The 21,792-nt window shown below is 40.0% G+C and overlaps 1 protein-coding gene across 8 annotated transcripts in view; it reads left to right on the forward strand.

The window, feature by feature from the left end:
- The first annotated feature begins 7,535 nt into the window (after positions 1-7,535).
- The window catches only part of LOC121871398 (rho guanine nucleotide exchange factor 7-like), a 60,143-nt gene continuing 45,886 nt past the window's right edge, over positions 7,536-21,792 (forward strand). For 3 of the 8 annotated variants that reach the window (XM_042373632.1, XM_042373631.1, XM_042373637.1), the window contains exons 1-2: positions 9,319-9,432; positions 12,506-12,627. The gene's annotated coding sequence lies outside the window, so the exon portion shown is untranslated. Of the gene's footprint in view, positions 7,608-9,314; positions 9,433-12,505; positions 12,628-16,979; positions 17,097-21,792 lie in introns of those variants that run through there. The other 5 variants (XM_042373635.1, XM_042373638.1, XM_042373634.1 and 2 more) reach the window with 5 other exon arrangements.

The raw sequence follows: 21,792 nt of genomic DNA on the forward strand, positions 1-21,792 counted from the left end.
ATGTGCCGCTTTCATGAAATAATTAAAATCATCAGTGGGCTTGGTGTGGTGTTGCGCCTCGATTTTGTGCAGAAAGTCCTCAAAACCATTAACGATAATACGCTTACCAGAAAAATTTCAAGTGTATAGGGCTATCCCAACGCTTTGAAGACAAAACTTGACCAACACTGGAGCAGGTTCAGGTACATTCAGGAGCCGGTGCATGCCCAGTACTTGCCTACAGTGCGTAACAGAGACGTGACTGATCGCCCAAGCGGTTAACGAGCTGCTCAGTGGTGAAGAGGATAAAAGTCAAGTAAAAGTATAAACATTTCCATAGCATGTTCTGACGAGATACTCACTAGTGCCACCATCACACGTCTTCAATCTGTCTACGAGACATCGGAAAGGTCCCGTCCTGTTTTCTGTTGAAATTACACTTTGTCGAACCTTCACTTGCAAAAATTCATGGAAACCCCTGACCAGGACTCTGTAAAACTCCCTGCCACAGTCTTTTTCCTATGACATAACCTCCATTAGTTCTGACTATCCTTGCTCAAACATCTTCAGCGCTTGACAAGGTGACGAGAAGGTGCACAAATTTAACGACACCTGTTTGATATCTCCCAGCGTGACTGAGCCTTATACCGTCGCTTCCAGTAATGCCCAAACTCTGTGAATTGCACTTGCCCGATCTTACCCCCATTTATCTTAATTCAGTTATTATGCATAATGATAAAATTGCAGATTACAGCAACCAAAGATTCTGAGAAAAAAAAACAGCGTTTTTCTGGTGTTTTTTGATGCGATTGGTTCAAATCTGACATTCGTTTTTATCGGAAATCACTCTTTTTTTTGGATTTAGCCTCCCCCCCCCCTCTAACAATAATGGGGGAAAGCGTGGGAAGTCAAGGTTCTGGGTGGGGAAGAGCCAAAACGAGTGATTTGTGGTAGAAGTGAATTCCAAAATTATCCGAATCGCAACAAGAAAACATCAGAACACATTACGCAACAGAAATTCTGTTATTTACGAAAAAAAAAAAGTAGCTCAATCGATTGAGTGTTCTGAATTCACGGTACTTTGTGCTTGCTAACTTACACAATATAACCAAACTAAAACCTTCCATAACCCCCTAGCCGGGGGTTCCGCCCCCGGACCCACGATGGTCCTAGGCGGGGGCTTCGGCCCCGAAACCCCAGACGCTATGTAATAACCCAGAGTTCCTTATTATCAATTTGCGACGGAAGTGTAATCTAAGAAAATGATCATAGAAAAAATTTCTATCGATTGAGTGTAGTGAATTTCTGGAATTCTGGGGTTGCTTTTTACTGCAATATTACCTCCATAATTTTTTGCAATAAATCATCATAAAGTATGTAGTGTAACAACGCCTTTGAGTGCGGTTTCAAGCGGCCATCGACCACAGCCTTGTCTGCCTGGGTGTGATGTGATGACTGTGCGGGGTGTTGCCTTTTCATCGGTACCCTTATCGTAATTGTGACTCCATTCCTCACTGGGGTGTTTGTTTGGTCTAATTTTCCATACTGTGTGTAGTGTATCTTTACGTCTTGTAGTTATTGTTAGTTTTCAAATCGCATTAATACCTTACCAGTTATGTCTCGTATTTTTTTCCTCGTATGGTTGCTGTATTTTCTTCAGTGTCGCTCTATTATTAAGAGCGTTGGAGTGTCAACAGCCTGGATACATTCATTATCTTATGATTATTTTATTACATAAAAAATAAGTTAAGGTAAGCCTACAGGTAAACATCTGACGTCTTAATTTTTTATCTTTTATTTAATATGTTACAATTTACATATACAGGTGTATACATAAATATTACATATTAATATATTTGTCCATGAAATATTTGGATGACTTTTCTTTTAAAACACACTTGATCATCCATTAGGCCAGAAGCGGCTGACGTGCAAAGAGTGCAAAAAAATCTGCAAAGTCTATTTCAATTCAATTTCAATAGTTTATTCCTTGATAGAGGAAGCGGGGATCCTAGTGCTGTCACTAGGTACCCCTGTACAATAACACCAGAAGCATCTGGCAAGTGTCAAGTATATACAGTATAAATATTATAAAGGGGCTTACTAAAGCCGAAGGAAGGAAGGATATTCCTTTAACACATTATCAATATTATTTATATAATATGTGGCCAGTATGGGGAGGATCATCGTGTCTCCGTCAAGGGGTCGTGGAGTGGTGGTCCAGCAGGTGTCAAGGAAGCGTTGTGTGTGGGGACATCTTAGGAGGCAATGGATAACTGTGCATAATAAATTAATTTCTACATCAATCGCCAGCTGTTTGTGTTATTGCTTCATGACCTGGCGCGGTGTGTAAACAAACTCCCAAGGACAAAACGTTGCGTCGTGAATAATACAGTGAGCAATTTCTAACACCACCATGTACACATAACTATAATGATGCATCAAGTTATTACATATTTTCATTAATTTTACTTCCGCCGCGAACTACAGGTTGGGGACCACTGAAGTACGGTATAGGAGCACAGTCCGCAAATCTAGTAACATCCAGGATACGAATTACTGCCAGATCATCAGAGACAAATGACGTAAAGGATCTTGCTTATAGTTTCACCCTGGTCGGGAAAAGAGACCGGGAAACGTACACACAAATACACACGCGCACACACACCTCTTCTACCTATGCAAACAGAACCTTACTTACCCATCGATTCTAGGTGATGAGTCAAGATGGGTCAGCGAGTAATAGTATTTTATTGATAGTGGCATATATGGTAATGGGGGTAGTGGTGATCATGGTAGCAGTAAATATTCCAAGGGTAATAGTGGTGGTGTTAGTAATAGTGTCACTGGTGGTAGCGGTGGTAGTAATGGGTTGGGTCAAACGATGAGCAAGACAGGAGGATGTATGCAAGAGCCAGAAACAAAGCAAAGATAGAGTGTAGAAGGGCTGAAAAGGAGTTCCAGAGGCTGGTTGCATGCGAGGTCAAGTCAAACCCAAAGGCGTTTTACCGCTATGCAAAATCGAAATTGAAAACGCGAGTAGGAGTATCAGACCTGAGGCTGGTGGATGGTAGTTACGCAGATTCTGACCAGGATAAAGCTGAGGCATTGAACAGCTTCTTTTCCTCGGTGTTCACAAGAGAGGATGCAACTAACCTTCCTGCGTTTGAGGACAGACGGTTCGACACAGCACTGACCCACATTGTGTTCACAGATGAGGGTATTAGAAATAAACTGTCCAGGCTAAAAGACCATAAGAGTCCCGGACCTGACATGGTGCATCCTAGATTGCTAAGAGAGTTGTGCAACGAGCTTGCAGAGCCCCCGAAGATCCTGTTTTGTAAATGCCTGGATGAACAAATGGTCCCCAGTGAATGGAAAGTGGCTTATGTAAGTCCTATCGTCAAGAAGGGCGGTCGTCACTCCACGAACAACTATAGACCGTTGAGCCTGACCAGCATAATATGTAAAGTACTCGAGAGTATTATCAGAGATGCCGCAATGGAACATCTAATACGAAACAACCTTGTAAAGGATTGCCAACACAGTTTTATGTCGGGGCGCTCCTGCTTAACACAATTGCTCAAGGTATTGGATATTTGAACCCATATTCTGGAACGGGGTGGTAATATCGACAATATTTACCTAGATTTTGCCAAGGCTTTCGACAGTGTACCCCACGAAAGGCTGAAAATCAAACTGGAAGGGTACGGAATTCGGGGAAATGTTCTAGCTTGGATAGAAGACTTTCTACATGACCTCAAGCAGTGTGTGGTGATTAATGGCACGAAATCGTCACCTGTACCTGTCACAAGTGGGATACCACAGGGCAGTGTATTGGGCCCGCTGTTGTTGTTTTTTTCATAAATGACATGCCTGACGTTGTACACTCCTCCATACAAATGTTTGCCGATGACGCCAAGTTATTTCGGGAAATTTAGAACCAAGCGGACTGTGAAGAGCTGCAGAAGGACCTCTGTGGGCTCCAGGAATGGTCGAAGAAATGGCTGCTGAGATTCAATGTCACGAAGTGTAAGAGGATGCACCTGGGGCGTACCAACGGTAAGGAGGCGTATCATATGTCCCAATGGGATGAAGAAACTGCACTAGTTGAGACTGAATGTGAGAAGGACCTAGGTGTGTATGTTGACAATGAGCTGCAGTTCTCGGCCCATTGCGAGAAGGTAAACCAGGCAAATAAATTATTGGGTCTTATAAGAAGGTCGTTCAGATATCTAAACGGTCCGTCCCTCGTAACGATCTTCAGGAGTGAAGTGCTTCCCCATCTGGAGTACTGTCACCCCACCTGGTCCCCGAGATATGCTAGGGACTGTCAGTTGGTTGAAAATGTTCAAAGGAGGGCCACCAAACTGGTGCCTGCACTTCGGCACCTCAGCTACCCTGAGAGGTTGGAGCGCCTGAACTTGCCTAGCTTATACTACAGACGGGCAAGGGGGGACCTAGTTGAGGTGTATCTGCATCTCAGGAGGCACTACTCAATTCAGTGTCCCTACTTGGAGCTGGCGGACGCTCGCCCCACAAGGGGTCACAGTTCAAGATTGAAGAAGCCGCAAGTCCAGAAAACTGTGAGGGCAAACTTTTTCGGAGTGAGGGTTGTAAACTCTTGGAACAATCTATCAGAGAGTGTTGTGACGGCACCGAGTGTGAGCTCTTTCAAGACAAGACTTGATCAACACTGGAGCGGGTTCAGGTACATTCAGGAGCCGGTGTATGCCCAGTATTTGCCAACAGTGCGTGACAGAGACGTGACCGATCGCCCGGGCGGCTAGCGAGCCGATCTTTTGGTGAAGAAGATAAATGAAAAGGAAAAGTAATCAGAGACGTGACCGATCGCCCAAGCGGCTAACAAGCCGATCAGTCGCGAAGAGGATAAAATTAAAAGTAATGGCGTTACTAGTGGTGGCGTTGGCAGTGCTGGCGTCGTTGGCTCTGTACTCGATATAAAGTGTTTCCCGTGTTGACCCTCACCCCAGGGTCTTGCATAGCGTGTTCATTATATTGTGTGTACACAAGGCTGCCAGTCCGTCGTATGTGCCGCCGAGCCGACAACATCAATATCACTGTACTAACAGTGTCCTCTGGCCGCTTAATCGTCTGGTTCTCAGTCGTTTGGTGAGACACCTATAGTACGCTGGTCCACATCCGCCTCTGCCCTGCGACCTCCGAGTAGCCTAACGTATTTCACCCTTATCAAATCAGACTTAATCTACAGTAAACTCACGCAATGCGAGATTTAAGCGAGCAGAAATTTACCTAATCTGTCTGTGTTCCTTTCGCAATTAACTTTGCCCAACAGAACTTGACCTAACAAGGAAAGTATCTAATCTGACTTTAACTGGTGCCAAATCTTTCGATTACTACCAAATTTTCACAGGGAAAATATTCAACATGCGTTATAGCCTTGCCATAAGGAAGAGATTGGACCCGTTTAAGATTCTCCTTGTGAGTCTGAAAGTCGTTAAGGTCCTGGGAGGCCTGCCCTACACCTGGAAGACACCTGGGGTACACCAGCAGCTGGGTGAGGCTCTGCCCCAGGGCACGAGAGTAAGTCCTGGAGGAAGTGCTAGCCCGCGATCAGCACGAGTCACACCTATACCACAACTGAGAAAGAGCCATTGTATGGTGGTCTGGTCCTGGCTACTTGTTCTTGTTATGAACACTCAGTTTGCTACACTTCCTTTCATATACGTTTATGATAAAACTGTGGAGCTGGGAGAAACAGTTCAGACTACAAAAACACTGGCATTGTTCCATTTGGCTGCAACTGGTGTTATCCTCTTTTTCTCCTTGTTGTTCAAAAGTTCCGAGCTGACACGACTACTCGGTCACCTCAACAGAGTGCTCGAGCACACTGTCACTGACACACCAAATCAGTTCATGGATATATTTTTCCCCGTCCTACTTGTGGTCTACTGCATCACATCAGGCTACTCTGTGTTCGTGTATTGGGGCACCACCATTATTACACTACTTTCCACACGGAATGAAAGTTCTTACTTCAGTAATTTTTCATATAAATGGATAATTTCTGTATATATGATGTTGGCTTTGTGTCTGCTTATCTTGCAGTCAGCCATCTTGCTGCTCTTCCATGCCATCTCATCAATTATTTTGCTGAGCTACAGTGATGTTTTGGTAACCCTGGTGCGTATTAAAGACCGCCATCTAGCACACATCGGGAAGCCATCTGTTGTGTGTTCTGTAAGTTTGTTGACAATTGACCAGGTGGGGAAGGAAACTGCCAGCGACGGAGCCTTCACTCCTCTCTCCAGGAGTCCACCTCCGCTACCTGAGGATGAGCTCGCCGCCATGACCCACCTTGTACACAGACTACAGCTGTTCCAACAACACTTCAACAGTTACTTCACTACGTCGGTGATCGTGATGATGTTCTACTCCATCGTTTCTATAACCATAATAGTATTCGGCCTCATCAACCTGACGAACACTAACTTCTTTGAACTTTTATCCATCGTTGCAAAACTTACGCAATTCATCACTTGCCTCATCCTCATCTGCTGCGTGCCAGACACAGTAACAGAGAAGGTCTGTACACTCAGTTCTTGTGTCTTGATGATAATTTTGTGAATAAAACAAATACTAAATTATATATAATCATTTGCTATTGTCGTTATATACAACTTTACTCGGTGAGACTGGAATTACCTTACCCCAGGATGGGTGGTGGAAATAGTGCCTCGGGGCCACCGACTCACTTAAAGAAATGGCCAGTCCGATAGATACTGAATACCCAGTCATCCTTAAGGCATAGTAAGTCTCCGTGTGGGGCCAAGCAACCTAACATACACACACAATATATGTGTATATGTACAGTATATATATATATATATATATAATGATAAAATCAGTTGCCTCTGAAGATGTCTTGAATAAAGACGAAAGCTAAGGTGCTCCAGTGTTTCTCTTTTTCTTGTGAGAACAATAATTGCCTCATATCGGACACTGATACGGTAAGACATATATCATGTGCTGAGTCACTGGCGTTGTGATAACGTACTGTATGTTAGTTACAGCACCACCAACACAACTGTGTCCTGGGGGGCGGGCACTTGACAATGTAAGCTGACTGGGAGTTGACAGCTCTGGCATGACTGGTACAAGTTGACAGCTCTGGCATGACTGGTCCGAGTTGATAGCTCTGGCATGACTAGGAGTTGACAGCTCTGGCATGACTAGGAGTCGACAACTCTGGCATGACTGGGAGTTGGCGGCTCTGGCATGACTGGGAGTTGGCGGCTCTGGCATGACTGGGAGTTGGCGGCTCTGGCATGACTGGGAGTTGACAGCTCTGGCGTAACTAGGAGTTGATAGCTATGGCATGAATGGGAGTTGACAGCTCTGGCGTGACTGGGAGTTGACAGCTCTGGCATGACTGGGAGTTGATAGCTCTGGCATGAATAGGAGTTGACAGCTCTAGCATGACTGGGAGTTGACAGCCCTGTCATGACTGGGAGTTGACAGCTCTGATATACCAGGGAGATGACACACATATAATCGTTTAATTTTTTGTCCAGAGGGAAGCTGTACGGAACACCATTCTGGCCCTACGAGTACTGCCGAACCTTCCCAACCGTCACGACGACCAGGTATTTTGCTCTATCTCTCTCTCACTTTCAAAATTGTGTTTATATGTTCATTCATATTTCTCTTTACTTCTGTATATTTTTCCTTTCGTAATAACATGTATATTTCGATCTACTTGTCTGGTTCTGACTGTATTAACGTCGCTTTGCTCATAACAAAATAAGGAATAGAGGAAAACAATACAAAACTATTCCAAATGTGTTATTATTGTATTACTTGTCAGCTGAGTCGAATCTTGGAGCTCCTGGCCGCCTACCAGGACTTTAACATGGGCCGTTTGTTTGTCTTAGCCAAGGCCAAACTCGTCACAGTAAGTCCCTTCACTGTCATGTATCTTACTGTAACACTCACAAGTCCCCTTTTTAATAACAAATGCACGCCATCAATTCATATCCATCACCTATACCAAATTGTGTAAAATTCCCTTGAAAATTTATGGCTGAGTTGATTTGGGAAACTGTTCTCTTCTTTATGCACTGTACAGTAAGTGGCACTAAACTCTGATACACCAACACTGTCTCTTCTTTATGCACTGTACAGTAAGTGGCACTAAACTCTGATACACCAACACTGTCTCTTCTTTATGCACTGTACAGTAAGTGACACTAAACTCTGATACACCAACACTGTCTCTTCTTTATGCACTGTACAGTAAGTGGCACTAAACTCTGATACACCAACACTGTCTCTTCTTTATGCACTGTACAGTAAGTGACACTAAACTCTGATACACCAACACTGTCTCTTCTTTATGCACTGTACAGTAAGTGACACTAAACTCTGATACACCAACACTGTCTCTTCTTTATGCACTGTACAGTAAGTGACACTAAACTCTGATACACCAACACTGTCTCTTCTTTATGCACTGTACAGTAAGTGACACTAAACTCTGAAACACCAACAGATCGCTAGCTTCATTGCCACCTACTTGGTCATCCTCCTACAGTTCAATACAAGTGACAGTAACCAGCTGGAGGACATCTCTGGGAACACCACCACCATCTTAGCTCCTCGCTCCTAGATCTTGAAGAAACACCCTGGCCACTAGGAGGTCCCTGGCCTGGCCACTAGGAGGTCCCTGGCCTGGCCACTAGGAGCTTAATATAGGTGATCCCTGGTCACTAGCTTAGTATAGGGGATTCTTAGTCACTAGGAGCTTAATGATCATTAGGACCTTGTACTAGGGCTCTGGTGACGAGTTAATCAAATTACGACATAGAACTGTTTATGAATAATGATAAATGAAAGATTTAAAGCAAGCAAATCTAATCAGTTTAGCCTAAGCAAACTATTATATTTTTGTATATGTTTCAATTAGTAAGGATGAGGGAAGCTATACAGTGCTGTTGGTTAGCTTGCTTGTTTTAAAAGGAATCGGCTAATAATTCCTCGTAAATAAAAAAAAAGTTTACATAGATGACAACAGGATAAGCAGTTTACCATAAAAGCAATTTCAAGTTGTCAAATAATATAGTTGAATACGTGTTAGTAACTTAGTAACTTGCTTGCCGCTCACACTTTTACTTTTTTCTTTTTTTACTTTTAAATGGTGTTAAAATTATTAAAACAATTTCTCAAACGTACTGAATCTCATCACTACATCCATTTATCTCATATACTTACTTATACCATACAGTAATAATGATTTAGTAAATTAAAAGGACTGTAACAATGAATTTAAAGGGAAATATTAGGTCAGTTGTGTGTAGGTGTTATTGTTTACTTGTCACTCGGGGCCCATCCTTGATCTGGTCGAGGAGTAAGTCGCTACCTGTGCTCCTTGTACTGAGTTTGTCTGGTGTCTACTGCGTCCCAATAGATCAGGTACACACAGAAGAAATTGTAGATGTTACTGTTTGAATAGTGTATACTTCTTTACTGCTGGTAGTCTAAAACATGTACGTTTGATTTCGCTATTTTGTTGTAGTTTGATGTTGTACTTTTTCTGTGTTCATTAACTTCGTTTTGCTGACTGTAAATGATAGTTGAAATTTAAATAATAATAATAATAATTGATAGTCGCTTACAATAAGGTCCTGTGAGAAAGAGCAACTTTAGGAAGAAAATTCTACCTGTTAAAGAAGAAAACTTGTTAGTTACTTCCCTCTTGATTATACCCTAAAATAGTTGGTCCTTGTTAACAATTGCTCTTTATAGAATGAAAAACTTTATAAATACATTCATTACACTGGAGAAATAAACTTGTTTCTTACCTCTCGAATATCAAATTATCCAATACCCCAACAAATAACAAGGTCTTATAGCAATGATTTCCATTATTAGTCAGGCACTTTAGTCCTGGACAGCATCTCAACTTAATGTACTTACAAACATTTGCCAATGATCCAGTAACTGATGATATATTGTAACCTACGTTAAAAGTGCACGATTATATCAAACTTGACGAGAATGGTCCGGCTCCACCAACAGCTTGAGAAACTTTCTTCATGCAAGATTAAAGAGTAAAGATTTGTTTTATGCCAATACAGTAATAAAGTAGGTTATTTTTTTGTGTGTGTGCGTATGTCTTGACCCCACAATTGGTAATTTATGAGAACGTCGCTACCACCGGAAGGAGTTGTTCGATCTCGTTCATTTTTTCCAAATGTTTTCTTATCATTATATAAAGTATTTTAAATAGGCTACAACTTTTTATTGTAATTATGAGTATTTTTCAGTTTTTGTTTTTCGATATGATAATAAATCACCAGTAGTGGGCAGGGTATGAAAGATGAGGGAAATTGTGGGGTATAACACTGTGAAAAATTTATATTGTGTAACTAAAATGATGTGTCCACGTGCTTTGTATGTGAGGAAATGGTTAATATTCGTCCATTGGCTGTCCGCAGGTTCCCGCCACGTTTACCTGAGGTTATACTCCTCACTTAAAGTCAGTTGTCTCTTTATTTCCTCCTCCTCCTTGTAAGTTAGGTTAGGTAGGTAGGTTATTTTTTTTTTGTATGAGAATAAGTTTTCTTTTGGTGTGTTTTACTCAAATCTGACCTCTATTTTTGTGCAAATTATCTGTTTCTGTTAAAAATAAAATTTTTAATATTTTGTAAAAACTTAATTTGCACAAGAAATGAAGATCAGATGTCAATAAAACACACCAAAAAACATGAAAAAAAATCCTAATCTCATATCAAAACCTGACGACAGGCAATGGACGAATATCTAGCCAAAGAAATTAATTATTTACCATAAATACTCCTCTAAAAACTCTGCGGAGTCAGTGTGTGTTTTCGTCTGCCCTGTTTGTTGATGACCAACCCACTCAGTCCAAGCATACTCTCATGTCCACTAAAAAGGCAAAATTACACCGTGACGCTTCAAAAAAGCTGCTTTCATTGGTATAGCAGATATCGGAAGTATTTTCTGTTTACTATAACAGGGGTCCCGGGGGGGCGAGGAAGTTAGGTAAGGTTAGGTAGGTTTCATTGGTTGGTTAGGTCAAGTTCTATTTGGTTTTTGTTTTCTGTGTTTTTTCTATTTCTCTTTTATGTTATATTATTTTATTTCTTTTTATTTTTCCAAGTCTTTATTTCAGAATGCTTATTACTTTATTTTCTCTATTTTACTTTTCTTAGTGTTTATTTCTTTCAATTTTTTTTATTTATTTATGTATTTCAATATTCTTTATCTTTCTTTTCTATATCTTATATATTTATTTCAATGTCATTTGTTTCTTATATTTTACTCTTATTTTTTCAATATTTATCAGTACTTAGTTATATTCTATTCAATGGATTAACCTGGAAAAACCATATCATTCTCTAACATCCCTTGGTATAATTATATTTGCAAGGTAGACTGCCACCACCCAGGCTTTTATTTGATTATAACTATCATTAAAATGTTAGGTAGATACGAGCTTAGGCACGTGGGTTACAGTGATTATTTTCTGAGAAGCAATTAATTGTTAGACGGGAAGGGGCAGTGATACTCGCAATTTACTAAATCAATATTTATCAAATGAATAGTTTGTTAAGTTGAACCTTTATCCACAAAAACAAAAACAGGTTCAATCACTGATTATTTTGCTGTAACACACAACAAAAAAGGACCACTAGGTCTTACTTTAGAAGTAACAAAATAGATCTTTGATTAACATTCAACATTTTATACCTCCTATTATGTCTGACAATGAAGATGGTCATTTTACACACTTGCTAATAGCACAGGTATTACTACATTAATTAAAACCTCAACTGGGTCAATTATATTTCTGTTAATTATCCCCATTCACATACAAGAACACTACTTTGCACATATAACTGAGATTAGTACACCAGGGTCATTCACTGGTGTTTACTATAAAAAATGAAGCTCACTATTAGCGCCGGTTGGACTCTGACATGAGGGTTAGAGAGCTCATCTGCCCGGGTGTAGCTTCCAGGGTGCGTAACTCTCGCTTAATTAAAAACATCTTGCTGGTAGGCAGCTACCGGGGTATTCGGCTACAACACTTCATTCCTGAGATACGACAAGGGAGCATCAAAAATGGGCTCTAAAAGTCTAAACTCGATTACAAACAATCATACGTCTGGCATCGACACAGACGATGTTTAAGTTAATTCTTACTTGGCATGAGAATTTTACTGTGTTAAAACATGAACACTGATATTCAACAAAGTTCAACCGAGTTAAATTCATTTAATATGGCGGGCGTGAGGCACTCGTTACTTACCTGAGGTACGATTAGGGAGAGTCAAAAAGAGTGACTCTCCCTCTCTTGCAGGCATTTATGTACGACATAACTGGCAACTCAGGCAAGCCGAACGGGCAATTCATGTATTGACATACACTTCATTTAAAACATTTGCTGTACATTTGGCTATGAGAATTAGTGTCATGGGTCAGATCAATTTCTTATGTCTATTGTTTACAATCTAACCAGAGCTCGAGGTTGCCAGGCAATAGTGGAATGGACGTCAAACGCACAAGCTGATAACGTCTTTCTTACTACTTCATCAAAATAGAGACAAGGGCCTACTGAAAGTTTGCTGTTAGATCTTGGAGGTAAGAAGACTGACATTCTTTTCAGGATATTAATTACTTAATAAATTATAAAACTGACAATAATTTCAATACAAACATCAGATTCTCTCTAATGATTGGGAATCAAAATGATCTAACCTCAGTATCAGTTGGAAACTCAGAGCCTCACCAAGGATGATGATGATGTCAGGGATTCGTCACTTCTACTGGCAGACTCTACTCTAACTTATTTGACAATTTTACTTACAGTAAATACAGTTGAAGCTTTCAACATCACTTACGAGGGATCTTGAATGTTTCATCTGTAATCAGACATATCTAATTTAATGTAAAACAATTGTGTTCTCTCTCAATTTCAAATCTCTAAACACGATATGAGGTATTAAGAAATATCAGTCTCTGAGGTACATGAGAGAAAACGGAGGACTCTGGAGTACTGAAGCGGTGAGAAAATGGATGTCTCTACTGAGGGACTCGATAAAGAAGTTATAGCTACATGTTGTACTTGCTATTGGGCATAATATGAATCGTCTGATTTTACCTTGACTAACATGTACTACCGTGGTCAGTACACTAGTTAATATTGCCTCTTTTAAAATACCTACTTTAATGATAAGAACATCTGTGGAAAAAATGAACGAAATCAAACAACTCCTTCTGGTAGTAGCGGTGTTCTCATACATTACCCCACATTTGTCCTCATCTTCGAAGCCCTTCCCACTTAAGGAAGTTCTTTGTTGTTGCTGGTATAAGTGGTCATATCTCCATAAATACGTATCAATCTCCGTGGAAATATAGGTCATGTTCATTTATAACAGGAAAAAATACTGTACATTATGAAAACCTATCATTTAATAAATGTCTTGTTATGGCATAAAATGAATCTTACTGATAAACGTCTCTTTCCTCAAGAAACTGACAAGAAGTACTTTTACAAGTTTTTAAATTTTTCCTTGTCTCTAACTGGTCAATGGTTTAACAGTAAACATGGCGTCTGTGCATGGATCGACTGTATTTGGTTTTGACAAGAACTAGATTTTTTGGGGGTGGGGGGGATTTGTGCAGACCCATAGCAGCCACAAGGGAGTACTGTACTGAGAAGTAGTGCCCCCTCAGATCCTGCACATACTAAGGACTATTAATTAGCTTTCCTCAACATTTATTTTCTTTCTTCTGCTGTAATCACTGGTGTTTCAAGTGTGAGGCAAGCATCTCAACAGGGGGTAGGACTCTTAACGCACTACATGAGCCATGCCAGAAAGTGTCAACTGGTTCTATTAACATTTAAGGAGGAAAGTGCAGTATGTACCACCATGCACAGGTACAGAGGTATTGTACATGTCTGTAATATCTTTAGAGTAACTCATGTTATTTATGGTAAATCTATGCACAAAACCTTTGCTGAAGAGTGAAATACATACAGTAGACTTTGCATGTAAAAAATAGGATGTTGGGTTTTGTTTTGATGGAAGCGCCACTGGTTTTTATTGGTCAATTTTGCCAAACAGCTTAAAATATGGAAAACATTTGTATTTTGTGGCAACCTCCATTACTTGACCAAGCACAGCTATAAAATTATAAACAATTAAACTAAAGAATATGCTGTACAGTGAACCCTCACTTTACGCGGTCAATTGAACCCACGGCGGCCCGCGTAAAGTGAGAAACGCGTAAAGTGAACGGCATAACATATGGGATTAATTGAAATAGAGACCGGGCCGACCCCCAAACTCCACTTTTTCAGACACAATACCTACGTTGTAGTAAAAATAACTTCTTAATTTTATGATGGTATGCACACACAATTAATAATTAAGAGAAATATCAATAATATTAGGTTTTTTAACACTTACATGAGTAGAAAAGATGGCTGGGCACACGGGGATGGGGGGTTGGTTCCGAGGCAGAGGGCAGATTATTGGCCCTCACCTGTATCACTTGTATCAATTGTATCACTATCCACCACAGAGGCTTGCAGGGCCTCTTTGTCAAACCCCTCAAAGTCCATATAAGTCCATATCCTCACTATCATTATCACTATCACTGACTTGGGCCGGCTGTGGCGGGTGAAGAGCTCGGTAATGTTTTGATGACTGGGCGACCTTGTGCGCACCCTGCTCGCGCCGCTCTCCGCGTAAAAGAGTACACACACCGGGGAGAGTGAGCATTCCGGTTGCGGCAGGGTGCCGCGTAAACGTGGAAACGCGTAAAGTGAAACCGCGTAAAGCGGGGGTTTACTGTACTGTATTGTTAATTATTAAGAGTGGTTAGTGAAGACTCACCAACTTAGGCTACAAGCACTCTGTTGTCTTGTGAGTATAACATTATTATTGGACTGTACTATACTGCACTGTATTTAAGATAAGTTTACTCATTATTTTTACATTAGTACAGCATTCCCTGACAATTCAAGGATTTTTTATTCGCAGACCTCGATTATTCGTGGATGACTCCCTGGATGTACCCAAAAATTTCTTAAGGGTAGTTTTAAAGTTGCAGGCATTTTTGCATTTGGGACAGGGAGCCATTTGTTCTTGAGACAGTAATTTCTTTTACCTGTATTGTATACAGTATATATGTGTGTGTGTAAACACACATACAAATAATTAAAAATGGGAAAATCCTTTCACAAATAATCAGAAACAAATGTATTAAAAATGTGAGAGTCTACCCTCAAGTCAACTCCATCCTTTGTTATTAAATTTGTTACCGATTATTTGTGAGAGGAATTTCCCATTATTATTAATTTGAAGTGTTTCCTGTGTGTGTGTCTACATACGCACACACATATATGAGGCCCCCCGCATCGTAAGAGTTATTCGCGTCAAAATTTTAAACTGAGAAAACCGCTTTTAAAGTTTTCCAACTTCTAATAAGCATAACTTTGTTGTCTTTTGAGATACTGTACAACATTCATTTTTGATGCATTTTGAAGCTAAATGACTGTACTTGCAGATGGTACGTAGCATGTCATAAAGTAATGTACTGGGTTGTTGCAGTGTTGACTTGAAGCACCAAAACTCCCACCCGCTTATGGCTTATTTTTTACTTTATACGATATTAGAGTCTAGATCCCGCTACAACAAAAAAGAACTGGGGGAGAAAGAGAGAGGGATTCTGAGCTCATTGGCTGGAGGGGCAGTGACATAGATAGCAGACACTCACTGTCATTGGCTGGAGGGGCAGTGACATAGATAGCAGACACTCACTGTCATTGGCTGGAGGGGCAGTGACATAGATAGCAGACACTCACTGTCATTGGCTGGAGGGGCAGTGACATAGATAGCAGACACTCACTGTCATTGGCTGGAGGGGCAGTGACATAGATAGCAGACACTCACTGTCATTGGCTGGAGGGGCAGTGACATAGATAGCAGACACTCACTGTCATTGGCTGGAGGGGCAGTGACATAGATAGCAGACACTCACTGTCATTGGCTGTGGGAAGTTTCTCTTAGCTGAATAAAATTATCTGGCAGCACCAGAATAAAATTATAAAGTGCAGGAATCGCCTGGAAAAGGTTAAGAAACCCTTTCACACAAGTTCGTTACTTAAGTTTCAACTCCTTAGATTTGCTTATTATAGATAGTTGCTTAAACCCCAACTCAAGTATAGATGGGATAACAGCATCACTCCATTACTTCTCCATAGTAATTATTATCTTTTATATTAAGGACAACTTTTTTGTTAGTAAGGTTAAGATGGAAAATATTGATAGCTCAGAAATATGTTTTGAATCAAAATTTTAATGTGATTTTGAGCCAATCATTGGTTAAATTGGAATATTTTCATCTCTCTAATTTGGTTTCTAAATGACTTTTGTTACAGTCATGGATTACAGATTTGAAGCTTTTTAGATGTACTGTGTGTGGCCATAGTTTAAAATATCTTTGAGTTCAGTATGAAAAATATATTGCTGCTTCCCAATGTGGTAAAAAATATTCAACTGAAATATTAAAAAAAAAAAATATATATATATGTTATATTGCTTTCCAAAATGGCACTGTATATAATTTATAAATACCAATATAGTATTCATTTTGTGTTATGCCTGCCAGTTCTCTTGTTTTATGAATTGCAGTAAAGGTATTATTTTTAGTCATATGTACAATAAACACTATCATTTGTTTCATAGATGGTAAGAGATACAGACAGACAAGAGAGAGGACTGAAAGGAGGAGAGTGGGAGTAGGAGGAGGAGGTTGGGTGGTGGGTAGGCAAGGAGGGAGGGTGGGAAGTCAGGGGAGCTAAATATAGCAGCAAATTCTTGGCAGACTTGATGCACTCCCAGTGGGCTCAACATTTTTCCCAGCCATGTCGACAGTCATATTGGGATTACTGGGGATCCACAGCGGGAGATTGTGTCAGTAGTGTTTGTGAGGAGAGTGGTTCTGTAGTACTCTGTGGTGTGTCCTGTGAGACAAACTAACAGGTGAATTTGACAGTACATGCGAGTCACTGAAAATGTGCCCTTGAAGTTAAACAGAAGGTAATGTATGTTCTGAAATTATACAGGAAATCTTTGTCATGACTTGGTTATGTGTTCCACTTATTGGTATTACTCTGGTATGTAATTCAAATTGTGTGCATGTACAGTATTTCATGTTTGCTGTTATTGAAGAAAAAAAATATGTGGAAACTAGAACAATTGAATGGACATAGTACTAGTAGCGATCTATTTGGTAATAAAATGAAACATGTATATAGTGTGCTAGGCGTATTTGTATGCAGGTTAGTGAGATGTTAATATGATAATTTTCTATAACTTGATATAATTTGTGAGTAATACATATACAGTCTTTTTGGAGTTTTACTCTAGACCGTGGCAGCTGGTGGTAGTTCACTGTTCTCTGACATCTGTTGCTTTAAATGAGATATTGAAACTTATGGTCTGCCCAGAGACTATAAGGGTCACATTTCATTTCACAATGTTATACACCAAGTTCAGAGTAACAGCCACTTAACTCGAGTTGTCAACCTCCTAAAGGAAAGATGTGTCCGTCTGATTCCTCATATATTTAGAATAAGATAAGTGCATGATTCAATGGTAGTAAGATCAGACTGGGTGTTGTATAAGATGGGTGTGTAGATATTACTCCTCTTACATTGTCTTGCAAGTGTTTACATATAATGATCTAACAGTGGTGTGTTGGTGATTGAAGCCAAGGGAACCAATTTCTGTGATGTCATGAATAACCAATCTGATAAGCCTGTAGATCCAGTCTGTTCTTTTCAGTGAATATTACTTTGCAAGCCCAGGGTTAATTTGACATTTCTTAAGATCTTTATTGCTAGTGTCGAGTAACATTGCATGATAAGTGTTTTTCCAACAGCTTTGATTATTCAGGCAGTATACAGTACAATACTCTGTTGTGATGACTTACAGTGATTCACACCTCAAAATGAATCAGACCTGCACATAATGTTGTCATCTGGGAATTTTCTTTGCTTTATGCATTTGAGCAAAGAATGTGGAAGGACCCTTCAGGATGCCTCATTAACTTGTGCAGTGTGTGTGTGTGGTTGTTGTTAATGAGGAGAAAGAAGAGTTTTAAATTTTCCCTAAATCCCAATTGCTTTCTCCACCAATGTGTGCTTACAGTACAGTATTTCCAGATAATACCCACAAGAGGTTATAATGCTTTCTTTACCTTTTACTTTTTTCTCATTGGTATGTAACAAGCCTGGGCTTGGTTCATAATGATAATGATGACGATAATAATAATTATATTTATTCAGTGAATTTGTCATATAAGTGTACAATATTATTGCTTTGGCATGTATAAAGACAATGTAAGTATACAGTTCAGCATGTGTATAGACAATGCATGTGCACATAGACCATGAAAGTACTGTATAGTACTGTACACTGTGCCTAAACAGTGAAGGTATACAACAATAGTAAACGGTAAGGCCAAGGATAGCTTACAAAGCCATCAGATGCTCATTTGCAGTTGGGACATTTCACTTCAATTTCAATATTGTAATTACACAAAAAAAATTCTTCCAATTGTTATTGAGAGCTGCTACACGTATTTGACTTAGGATTCGTTAGTCATTTAAAAAGGTTCTCTTTGGGTCAGATGAGGGTTTTCTGGGTTGTCCTTGATCCTTTTCCATCAGGTATGTAGGGGAAACAGTGCTCAGGGTAGATTTAGGGGAGAGACTGTGACTTGGGATTTGTTAAATGAAAACTTGTGTGTTTTTCATGTTTCCGAGTGTGTGTTTCCACGCTAGGCTTGAGCCGTTATCCTCTTTCAGGTACAATGTCTTGCTCTTAGTTTGTTTATTCCATCTTTGGTTGGTATAGTAACGGCTTTTTCTAGTAGAGCCCCCCCCCCCCCAAGTTCGCGGATTTTTATGTCACGGCCCTCTATTATTCGTGGATGAGGCCCTGAATGTACCCAAGAATGTTTGTGGGTAGTTTTAAAGTTGCCGGCATTTTCGCCGCTGCTGGGACAGGGAGCCATTCATTCAAGAGACAGTAATTTCCTTTATTTGTACAGTGTTGTAAATATGTGTGTGTCTATGCATACACATATATTTATAATAAAGATAAATGAAATAATTGTCCTTAGGGCAAAAACATAAAGGGAATAGTACACATTTCTTTGTACACAAGTAAAAATGTACCCCCCCCTCCCCATCCGTAAATGTTATTTGCGGATTTGGTGATTTGCGGCCATTTTGAGAACTTAATCCCCGCGAATTTGGGGTCCCCCTGTACTTGATTATATGGCCGAGTTTTAGTAAAAGTTCAAATCGGGTACTGTACTGCCTTTGTGGCGTTGGGAAAGAGTACGAGTATTCCAGTGGGTAGTATTTATTTTTTATTTTTTAAGAATTCTAGAAACAAACAAACAAACAATGGCACTTCAAAGGGTTCTAAAGGTTTACAAATTTACAATGGAAAATGACACAGCCTCCTGAAGTTGGAATGAAACCAGAAAGACAGACATCCATGAGGAGCAAGTGGCTGAAATGTTGCATATGAGTGTGATTCAATAATCTGGTATCAGCTGATATATGCCCAGACTTACTTGTGCCAAAGGCAACAAGGCGGGGGGTGGGGGGGGTCATAGAGATATTCTTGACTTTAAATGGCTGAATAAACCTGTTCGTAGTGTTAACTTTAGGATGACTTTAATCTGTTCACTCCGAGCTTACTGTTGGGCTAAATCAAAGGAAGTTCGTGATTGGATGTTGCTTATCTTTTTTTTTTTTACTGTCTTTTTTCAATTTAAGATATCTATGTTATCAATGTGTTTCATATGCTAATTTTTACTTCTTAGGCTTTGGATATCATTCTAGATCAACACATAATAGTTAATGTTACTTGCAGTTGTAGAATATAAAGAAGAGACATTAGTTACTGGAGAGCTATAGATTAGCCCAGCCAATCAGCTGCATTGATAAAATCTGCTCTAGGCCCTTGCAGCAAAGTTCATATGACCGGGACATTTGATATCGGTGCAGGTGTTTCAGGAATAAAGCGATGGTGGACTAATTTGCTACGTAAGATAATCACAGATCTCCAGTCTTTGCATTACCTGTTTTGTTGGAGGGCTCAGAGGGAGTGGATGGTTTTCCCTTAAGTTGAATAGCTGATGAAAAGTTGATGGAACTGGGTCAGGATGATGAAAAAATATGTGCAGGATGGATGAACTGTACAAGCACCTTATTTCTTTTCTCCACAATCTCCTTGAGGCAGGCCAGTCCACTCTTACACTTATCGGCCATAATTGGGGCTCAGAAAGGCACTAAATAAACAAAAATAAGAGACTGAAATGTCTTGCTGGCCTGGAAAAGGGTAGGGAAGAAGGCACCTGACACTATGAACCCAAGCACTGTTGAGACGCATCTGAGCCATGTGAAGGACAGTGGTAATCCTCTTCCAGCAAATTTGTTCCATGAATGCTATCAATATTTTGTTCCTGAATCTTAGGGAGCATTAATATACCACTAGTTAAGTTCTGGGAGGCATGATGGCAACCTTGAAGTGTTGTAACCCAAACGTTCTTGAATCAAGGTGTTCCTGTATAGTAATAAAAAGAATAATGGTATGTATAGTCCTCCATAAAGGTATCGTTAACCGTGGAGCCAATGTGATAAGAAGGTTTCTGAGCAATGTTACTCAACCTGTTTCTGAACGATTACTAGTTCTACATCCGTGACCTTTGAGCACGAATGAGTACTGTACTGTGTAGGTTTTTGAACGATGTGAACCCACAGTATCATGATGGGTTAGGTGCCATAAAACAACTGGTGCCACACTGAAACTTACAACTACAAATGTCTTACTATTGATGGATGGGGGTTTGTTGCCTTCAAGTCCCATGATCTGAACCTTATTACAGTGTTGAACCAATGCAATTTACATATCAGTAGCATGGCAGATCCTATGTGGACCGATATACTGTATTGTAATAATAATAATTAATGGTTTATTGAAAGAGCATGGCAGCCGTAAAGCTGAAAATATATAGTTGGGTAATGGGTCTCTAGATTGACAAATAATATACAAGTAACATAAGTGATACAAATATGATATATAATAACTAGGTGGGGAGAGGGTCATACTACAGTGAATACACTGGTTGATTATGAGTTGTTGACAATTTTTACAATGGTTGGTACTGGGCTGTTCTTATAGTGATCAGTACGTGCTCTTATGGGCTGGATGCGGTTGTGGTGTTGAACAGCAATTCACGGACGAGGGATCTCGGGTGGTAGTAGGAGCCGGTGTTGAGGATGGTGCAGAAGCTTCTCACCGCAGAAGAGGTCGTGGTGATGGTCAGTGAGAGCCGAGAGGGTCAGTGTGTTGAGCGCCTCTTGATATGTGGAGTAGGAAGGGGAGAGAGTAATCTTGCATGCCCTCTTTTGCACTTTTTCTAGGTGTTCACTCTAATATCAAGTACTATTTGCTTAATCACTTCATAAATCAGACATCGTAAACATCATGAGTCGGCATACTGTATTGTGAAAATCCGTACCTGTATGAATGAAACTACATTAGTACAATGACGTGATGGTGAAATGTCTGTTTTGGAGTCTCGGTCTTGGTTATGATGTTCCGAAACGTTTCCATTTAATATATATTTCAATGTTATTGTAATCATCATTCAGTGGCTTGCTGACATATGCCTTGCTTTTACCCAACACGATACATGCATTAATATAGCTCA

This window comes from Homarus americanus, unplaced genomic scaffold (genome assembly GCF_018991925.1).
Source record: "Homarus americanus isolate GMGI-L3 unplaced genomic scaffold, GMGI_Hamer_2.0 scaffold45698, whole genome shotgun sequence".
Lineage (NCBI taxonomy): Eukaryota > Metazoa > Arthropoda > Malacostraca > Decapoda > Nephropidae > Homarus > Homarus americanus.